The following is a 9,459-nucleotide window of genomic DNA, read 5'->3' on the forward strand; positions in this document are numbered from 1 at the left end:
TGATTATCCTCTAGACTTTGAAAAACCCTCGGTTCCATTAACCCCATTGGAGGTCTTTGGAAGTGCCAGTTGAAACCGAATCACGTGACCCTGTAACGTGCACCTAAATACAATTCGGAATCTCTGGAGCGACTCAGGGACAATCCGCGAGCAGCTCTAGGCACGTGGTTGCACACGCACGTTTGCGGTATGGCCGTGGCACCCGTGTGGGCCTCCTGGGGTCGAAAGGGCAGGCTGACTCCTCTACGCCGGGCCCTAACCCAGACGGCACCTGGAGACTGGCGGCAGGTGTAAGAGGCTGGTGTGGACGACGGCGGCCGGGTTTGGAGGGACCCTCCGCGCCCTAGCGCGAAGGCCGCGCGCCTGGCTCCGACCCAGGACTTCGAGGCTCCCTAGGTATCAGCCCGCGGCGCCGGCGGCCCCACAGCCCGCTAAAGAGCAGCGCAGGGCAGTGACGTCACCACCGCCCCTCCCCCGCCCTAGCCGCAGTTCCGGCCCTCCCACATCCGGGTCTCTCCAGCCCATGGGCCGCGCCGCAGCTGCAGGGCCGGGGGTGGGGGGAGCGGCGGCGCGGGGCGGGGCCGGGCAGGGAGCGGGGCAGCGCGGTCGAGAGCGCGCGTGCGCGGGGCCGCGCTAGAGGCGGCGGCGGCGCTAAGGGCGGGAGCGCGCGCAGGAGCTAGAACGCCGTGGTCTCCGCGCCGGCCGGGTCCGCAGTTCGGGATCGGGTGGCTGGGGCGGGGGGAGGGGGGCCCAGGCAGGTGGGGCGGAAAGCGATGAGTCCTCGGCGCCTCCTCCGCCTCCCGCGGGCCCCGCTCTCTGCCTCCCGCTCCGACGCCCGGATGATCTGAGCCGCGAGGGCTCCGAGAGCCGGGGGCCCGGACCCAGCCCGGCTCCTCCCCTCCTCCTCCCGGGCCCGGCCGCCGTCGCGGGACCCCGTGCCCGGCCGCCGTCGCTGCCGCAGCCCCGGCCGACCGAGGGACCTGCCCGCCCGCGGCTGCTCCGGGTAAGCGCGGCGCGAGGGCGAGGGCGAGGGCGGGCGGGCGGGCCTGTGCGGCGGCGGCCAGGCCTGGGGCCTGTAAACAAGCCGGGCGTCTGCCCGGGCAATCCCGGGAGGAGACGCGACAACTCCACCCCCTGGGCGGCCTCCTCCGGGAGCCCGCGCCGGGCTGTGAGGGGTTAACGGGCGGCGGGGGCGGGGTGTGTGCCGCGGCAGGGAGGGGGCGCGACCCTCGGCCGGGCGGGGCGGACACCCGAGGCCGCGGAACTTTCGGGGAGCCTGCAGCCGGCTCTCCCCTTGAAGCAGACCAGCCTGTGAGTCCCCTGATTTGGAGACTCACCCGCTGGGTTGAAAGTGAGGCCCCCCAACTTCGTAGTGATGCCTCCAGTTCATTCATTATTCCGACTTGGAGCAAGCCGGTTGAAGTAAACTACAGGATTTGCATCATTTTCGCCTTGTATATTGGAGGAAAGTTCTTTATGTTAGAGTTTAGTTGAGGCTTGGCTCCCTTCTGCTTGTAGGTTGTAAATACACTCGGATCCTCTTCTTGAAAGACAGCTGGCTGTGGAGAGCCTTCTGCCAACTGGAGTTTTAGATGTTTTGCAAATTTCATCATCTCCAGTATTTTTCTCTTTTCAAGCAGCACACCATACTTAGGTCATCTACATGGCTACCCCCACCCCAAGTTCCCTGCTAGTTGGAGTAATGCCCCTGACGTATTTTTAAACGTGATTAGAGTATGAGGAGATTGGCATTGTTTGGGAAGAATAAATGATTTTGAAGTTACGGAAATTTAGTAGTTTTCAACAGTCCTGAGGGGAAAAAAAAGCAATCTTCAAATCCGGGCTTTGAGATTTCAAACATGACCACTTTCTGGATGGAGGAGAAGCCTTCCGAGGAATCATAGAACCTAATGGTTGTCTTCTGGGCCTTAGGGTTTTAGGTTTCTGAGGGTTCACTCCATAGTTAAGCAGTGCTCGGTCCTCACCTCCCTTTAGCAACAGAATATTTCATTTTCACTTTTACCTTTTCTGTATTCTGGGCCTTACAGGTGAGGAAACTCAGGACTAGAACGATAGTGAGCACACACCCACACACTTACAGTGCCCTTGATGGCTGTGTTGCCTTAATGGCTATTTTACCCGTTTAATAATTTGAAGCACAAAAACCACATCTTCCCAGTGCCACAGTTTTGCTCTGCATTTTTTATGTTTGTTTTGCATTGCTGGGAATAGATTTAGCTCAGCCCCTCTTAAATGGGGAAAGAATTACACTCCCAGCCTGAGTTCTCCTCAGTTGTCTATCTTGTATATATCTGATTATTCATTCAGCTATGTCGGGATGACTGCTTTTAACCTGGGAGTTTACAGCAGTAATACGTTGAAATTATAATGAACTACATGTGCAAGTTTCTTCAAACATTTGTATTTAATACCAAACACTTGCCAGGCAGTGGTGGCGCACGCCTTTAATCCCAGCACTTGCGATGCAGAGGCAGGCAGATTTCTGAGTTCGAGGCCAGCCTGGTCTACAGAGTTCCAGGACAGCCGGGGCTACACAGAGAAACCCTGCCTCGAAAAAACAAACTAAACACTTATTTTGCATCTGGGAAGTAATTATGATGGTATCAAATACTAAGATGGATAACATTTCACCTTAGTTGCCTTAATATATGTTTGAAAAAAGTATAATTGATCACTGGATGCATCAGGTTGCTTCTTGCAGGGTTTATATCTCTGTTTTCACATAGATTGAATAACTATATTTCTGTATGAAGGGCTGAAGTGATGTAAGGAACACAACTCTGTTGTAAGGAACACTGCTCTGCCAGAAACGTGCCTGAAAATATCTGTGTCTACAGACAAGTCTTTTAACCTTTTGAGTCTGAGCTTTGGAATCAGTAATGCCAAGGGGGTAGATTACACCATCACATGTATATTTATTGTTGTTTTTGGTTTTTTGCCATTCTGACTACACATAAATACGTGCCTGATATGTGCCAGCCACTTAGGTGTTTTACCATTCTGAAATTCACTTTTCTTTCTGGGCTCTGTTCTGTTGAAGTTTAGGGATACTTCCTGTAGTTGCCTTCAGTGATCTTTTCTTGCCTTTGGGAAGCCTAGGAGAACTCCTGGGGCAGACAGGAGAGTGGACATCTATGGAGATAGCGTTTGCCCGAGACAGCATGTTTGAAGAAGCTGGGATCCTCAGTGGTTAAATATGGTGGGCATTATAAGAATACATTTTGTATGTCTTTGTGTGTGTCTGTGTGTATTTTAGTTGAAGCCAAGTGTTGATCATGTCTTTAAGTAAAGAAAGTTTAAGTAAACTTAAGTAAACTTTTGTTTGGAAATTCACCTAATACCTCAGTTGTCATCCTTCCCACCCCTTTATCAAAATGTGTAGCAACCGCTTTTTTTCGCCTGGTATATACTGCTAAGTGGTCACTAAATGCCTGCATCTTTCTGATTTTTTCAGACCACACTTTGACTGTTTTCTATTTGGCCAGTAGAATGTATTGCTGTTCCTGGTTTAACCATCATATTTCTTTTTAGTTTTAAACTAAAGACGGGATTGTCTTAAAGCTAGCCTGTACTGATACAGAGATAATTCTGACGTAGGTTTAGTGCTCCTTTCAAATGATCCTCTGTCGTCTGAGTCATGCCATTGAGTACTTATCATCTTTAATCAAATCAGAAGACAGTTTCAAAAATCGGCTCAAGGGGAGTTGACACAGATAAACTAAGCCTTGGCCCCGTGACATGTACAGGGATGGACCTCAGGAGAGCAGAAGCACATAGCGTGCGGCCTTTAGGACATTTCCTGTTGTTATGCTTGCCCTGTCTTCACATAACACAAATACTTCACAATTCACTGGCCTCATGTGCTACTTTACTGTTTATTTACTGTGTGTATTTCTGGCATGTTATTAATCATTCTCATGTAAGAAGCTTGGACTAGTGGATAGCCAAAGAAAGGCTGATGACATTCTTTATTCTTCCCTCGTGCTTTCTAATGTTTCATGTATTCCATATTCTATGACATTTAAAAATTTCTATTTTTTTTGTTTGTTTGTTTGTTTTGTTTTGAGAAAGGGTTTTACTACATAGTCTTGGCTGGCTTAGAATTCACTATGTAGACAGGCTGGTCTTGAACTCACAGAGATCCATCTGATGCTTGTCTTGCAGTGCTGGGGTTAAGGCACGTGCCGCTACACTCAGCTATAAGTAAAAAACGCTTCATTATGTGTTTCCAGAATGAATGAATGAATGAAAAGTTTATATAATGATTGTAATCTTTATATCACCTGTCTGATACCTACACTGAGCTTTTCCCCCTCAAAGGCAAGAAGGGCCAGAGAAAGTGTTGAGTGTGATGAGCTCTTTACATAAAATGGAAGAAGGCTTGACAATTTTTTCTTTTTTTTTTAAGACTTGACATTTTTTTTTTAATTTATTTTATGTGTGTGAGCACACACCAGCAGAGGGCATCAGATCCCATTACAGGCGGTTGTGAACCACCATGTGGTTGCTGGGAATTGAATTGAATTCAGGACCTGGAAGAGTGAGCAGTTGATGGTCTTTACTATTGACTTGACAATTATTATAAGAACCATAGACGAACAAATTTACATATGTTGAAAAATAGAACTGTAGGGCTAGAGAGATGTCTCTGGTTAAGAACTGGTTTTTTTTTTTCAGTAAAGAACTGAGATTTGATTCCCAGCACCCTTATGGTGACTCATAACCATCAGTTATTTCAGTTTCAGGAAATCTGATGCCTTTTGATCTCCACAAGCTATGGTATGTAGGCATCCATGTAGGCAAATACATATATACATTGGACAGTAGATACTGTGTTCTTAATAGAGATATTCTAAGCATTGAGGGAGTGATAAAGTGGGAACTCCAGTTTTCATAATTTCATAATTCTTAATGTTTTTATTTGCAACCTATTGATTCAAATGTATGTAGTATTAATATTTAGGATCCGAGTCATTAGGATCCTGAGTTTTTGTGGCAGATAATGATTTGAAAATCATGACACAATATTACTATTTTATTTATCTTCAGGATAAATAAAAGAAAGTAAATAATACTATACTTACCCGGCAGTGGTGATGCATTACTTTAGAGGCAGATCTCTATTAGTTCAAGGTCAGCCTCATCTACAGAGTTCAGGACTGACAAGGCTACATAGAGAAACCCTGTTGACAAACAAAAAACCCCTATACTTTATTGACTTTATTTGTGTAAAGCTTTAATTTTTTCACAACAGCCTTCTAAAATACATGATGGTCTTTCCTCTTGACAATTAGTTTTCCACCTCTTGGTTCAATCAACCTTGAGTTAATGTTTTTTGTAATTGCTTTGCCTATGTTTCTAAACATTTATAGACTTTCTTGTATAAACCATATAGTTGAATTTCATACACAGCATTTCTATTATTTGATATTAAAGTGATCTAAAGGTGACTTGAAGTACAGTTGGTGGGGATAGGTTGCATACAGCTACTACACTATTTTAAATGAGAGAGGCATGTGGAATCCTGCAACCAGTCCCTTGTTAGCAGCGGTCAATGACTAGCTATATATGGGCTTAGTGAACCTAAATGACATTGCAGAATCATGTCAATAGATTTAAAAATAGTCTTAAAAAGGTCCTGAGTGGATTGTCTCAATTAAAAGAGCCTTGTTTCTTGAACCAGAATTTTTAAAGCTCAATGTTGTAAGTATACATAGTTGTCTGAATCTGCAAGAATCTGTAAGAAGTTCTGCCTCCCAGCCCCATGCTCCTAGAAATAAGACCCAGACTCAATATATTTACAGATATCTTGGCCATATAGATAGGTTCTATTCATGTGAGATCATAACTAAAATACCTCATTTATTTTAACTACATTCTGTCATGTGGCTGATCACCTGTGCTCAGATACCATGCCTCCCATCTCTTACAGCTTCTCAGGTTGATCTTGAGCACCTGGCTCTATCCCAGAATTCTTTCTGCCTCCCAGATGTCCCACCTGCCTAGGCTATAGGTCATAGACTTTTTAATTGACAGGTGATCCATCAAGACAGTCCACAAGAATCCCTTCAAAAAGGATGTAAGATGATGTTTTTTTCCCCCCCATTTCCAGGGGATTAGAAGTTAAAGCAAAAATTGAATTCACTCAACACCATTGAAATTGAGGAATAGTGTAAATATTCATGAGTGGTTGAGGGCCTTAGTATAGAACTGAGTAGATGAGACCAGTGCAGCCTCACAGAAAGATCCATAAAAAAGTATAATACAGCTGTCCCTTAAAAGCTAGAATGCAGTCTCTGCTTCCTACATACGGTAAGTGTTCTTGGCTAATTGATTTCTATTTTCTTTATCTGTCACATGGAAATGTCTCTTAGGAGATTGTCTTGATAATTATATCAAGACTTGTATTGGGCATGGTGGCTCACACCAGCATGTGGGGTGATCTCTGAGTTTCCAGCCAACCTGATCTACATAGGGATCTCAAGGCCTGCCAAGGTTACATGCTTAGCAAGACCTTGTCTCAAAAAGGTGGGTGGGGCACTTGACATTTTCCATCATAAAGAAAGTACCAAATAATGGTAGCTATTGTTACTAAGTTTATGGGATCTTAAGATACTTGGGGGGTGGGGATATTGACCAACTGAATAAAAAATTGGTATATAGAAACTTGGTATATGCACAGAATGAAAGTCAAGGAAGAAAAAAATTAAGTATGAACATATTTGCTTGGCTTTCTGGAGTTGGAAGGGTCATGCATGGGTTTGCAGTGGCAATAGTAGATGGTAAACTTGGAAATGAAGGATCGCAGTAATGGAGTAAAGGTGATAAGTCAGTCAGTAGGGAAGAGTTGCTGGTATTTTGAAGGTTAAATTTCATGGTTAGAAAAGAATAAAGTAGGGAAAAGAAACCACATTATTCTGCTTGACTCAGTTCTACCTGTTTTTGTAATGGACATTAAGGCTTCTTGGTGTTCTGGGTTGTCTAAGCACTTACTACCTCATCACAGAACAGGACCAGCTCTACCTGGACTCTCCCCCATTATCCCTACACCACCATTAATCCATTCTATAGCTAGGAAATTCTTCCTCAAATACCGCTTTCTGTCTTGTTTCAATACTTCCCTTTTGCCCCATCTATGCTTAGATCCAGGCGTCATCTGTCTCATTCAAAGTGCAGCCTTTACTTCCTCTCCAGGGTCTTCCTCATACTAATTTACAGTCTGTAGTTTTCCCTAGCTTCCCCCCCCCCCATCAAAGTTCATTTTCAGTAGCATGCCTGCATTATTTTTATGGTTTTAAATCATGTATTTTACTTCTAGGTATGTGGGTTGATAATGCTTAATTCTGAAGGGGGAAGTACAACCACGGCCTGAGGCCTACCACAATGCTTGTGGATAGTGGACATTCAGATATTTGGCAAGGGATAAGCACACTCTGCCTGGCAGTGGGCGTTACTGCTGTGGAAGGAAGAGGTAGAAGTGGTTTTGTGCTTTCTGACAGCAGACATTTTATGTTTAAGTGTGAAGGTTATGGGACAAGATGTTGGTGTGGAGCTTAGATTGGCTGACTGTGGGCTCCACTCTGACTTCTTATCTTATCTTTGAGGATTAATAGGATATTTATAATCACGTACATTATTTATTTATTTTCACATTTCTTTTAAGAGTAGTTGAAATTGCAAATATTATTGCGTAATTCTTGTAACCATAGGAAAATTATATAGTCACAGGAATTTGACAGTGCATTAATTAAAGAAGAATTACCAACAAATTTAATCTGAACCAGATTGCTAACATCTACGTAGTCTGTTCATATAGATCTCTAAGGTAAACCTTATAGCTGATCCCAAAATGTTTAAGCTATTTCTAGTATTTAGAAACTATGTTACTATTCTGTTACTAGATTTTAAGTGGGTAATTTCTTGTAACTAGTGGCTTGGACTATAATGCTAGTGAGGTCAGAGCCATGCGTTTGATCTATGTGCCTCTTACCTTGACATTGACTAGTAACAACAAGCATTTTATATAACAGGTACTGTTAGGGTATTTTAAATTATCTCTTCAGAGCTTTGCAACATTCCTATCAGTTAGATAGCATTATTAGTTATATCCTTACAAATGAGAAGATTGAGACAGTTTTACAGCTGGTAAAGCCAAATGCATGTTTGGAAAGTAATTCTAAATGTGAGTCAATCTCCCCCCCCCCCCATCATGCACTCCAGGGAGCTCATCTACCTGTCCCCTCATCCACCCTTCATCCTTCAACCGCCACTCAAAATCAAAACCACACAGCATAGAGAACATCTCATTGTGTGTCCCACAGTGTGCAACATGTTCATTGCAGTGAGTCATTGGTCTGACTTGATCTCTGGCTTCTGTGACAGCAATATTGGATCCTTGCCTGGACTCCTCCCCTGTTATGGAGATCCTGCAGCTTTAGGTAGCAGGACTGGCCCTTTCATGCATCCCAACTGTTCACAGATGATACAGATGTTGGAGTAGGCCAACTCAAAGCCCTGGATCTGGGCATGGGTGGCAGCTGAGCCTGCTGTTCCTTATCCACACCAACAGGGTGAGCTCTCCAGCACTACAGTCAGGAGAAGGCAGGGTCAACTCCTGTGTTCATGCCCTCAGCTGGCTCTCATACCCATGCCTCCAGAACCAGCGCCACTGTGCTGCCCAGTCAAGGCATGAGGCCCACTTTCCCAAGTGTTGCAGCCTGTGAGAGTTGACCATCTTTCCCATGCTCACACCCTGGGAGCTGGCCCATCTGCAGCTTCAACCATAAGTGTCAGCTCTACCGAGTTACTCAGGCGAGGTGCAGGGCCAACTCTCCCAAATACCACCATTGTAAGGGGCAATTGCAGGGAGGGTATTACCCCTGCACCCATGCAGATGAGTGGCCATGTCAGCTCTCCCATGCTGTTGCCTTGGGGTTGGTCCTCTGTTCTTCCTCCACCAGGGTAGCTCTACTGAGTTAATTGGTGGGGTATTCTCATGGTCCCAGAGATAGTCATGTTCAGCAGTCAGTCCCTGTGCCTTTCCTATCCCTAAAAAAAACTCTCCATTTTTGTCTGTAGATTAGCCTATATGAATATTTTAAATAAAAGCAATGCAGGTAACTGATCAGTTAATTTTTTTTTTAACTACTGAAGACATCATTAATGCTCAAAAGAGAACTAGTTATAGGTAGAGTCATCCAAATAACGATTGCTTCTTTCTTTTTTTTTTTTAAGATGTATTTATTTATTTTATTATGAGTACACTGTAGCTGTCTTCGGACACACCAGAAGAGGGCATCTCTTATGGATGGTTGTGAGCCACCATGTGGTTGCTGGGATTTGAACTCAGGACCTCTGGAAGAGCAGTCCGTGCTGAGCCATCTCTCCAGCCCCACCCCCACCCCCCCATTGCTTCTTTCTTGTCTGACTAGGGAAAAA

At 44.9% G+C, this 9,459-nt stretch overlaps 1 protein-coding gene across 2 annotated transcripts in view; it reads left to right on the forward strand.

Annotated features, from left to right (window-relative positions):
• Window positions 1-588: 588 nt before the first annotated feature.
• Window positions 589-9,459, forward strand: part of Ppm1a (protein phosphatase, Mg2+/Mn2+ dependent 1A) — a 31,322-nt gene continuing 22,451 nt past the window's right edge. Inside the window, exon 1 of one of the 2 annotated variants that reach the window (XM_028789396.1) lies at window positions 589-1,003. The gene's annotated coding sequence lies outside the window, so the exon portion shown is untranslated. Of the gene's footprint in view, window positions 1,004-3,155; window positions 3,221-9,459 lie in introns of those variants that run through there. The other variant, XM_028789403.1, reaches the window with a different exon arrangement.

The sequence above is a fragment of the Grammomys surdaster genome, unplaced genomic scaffold, assembly GCF_004785775.1.
Source record: "Grammomys surdaster isolate TR1022 unplaced genomic scaffold, NIH_TR_1.0 127, whole genome shotgun sequence".
Taxonomy (NCBI): Eukaryota; Metazoa; Chordata; class Mammalia; order Rodentia; family Muridae; genus Grammomys; species Grammomys surdaster.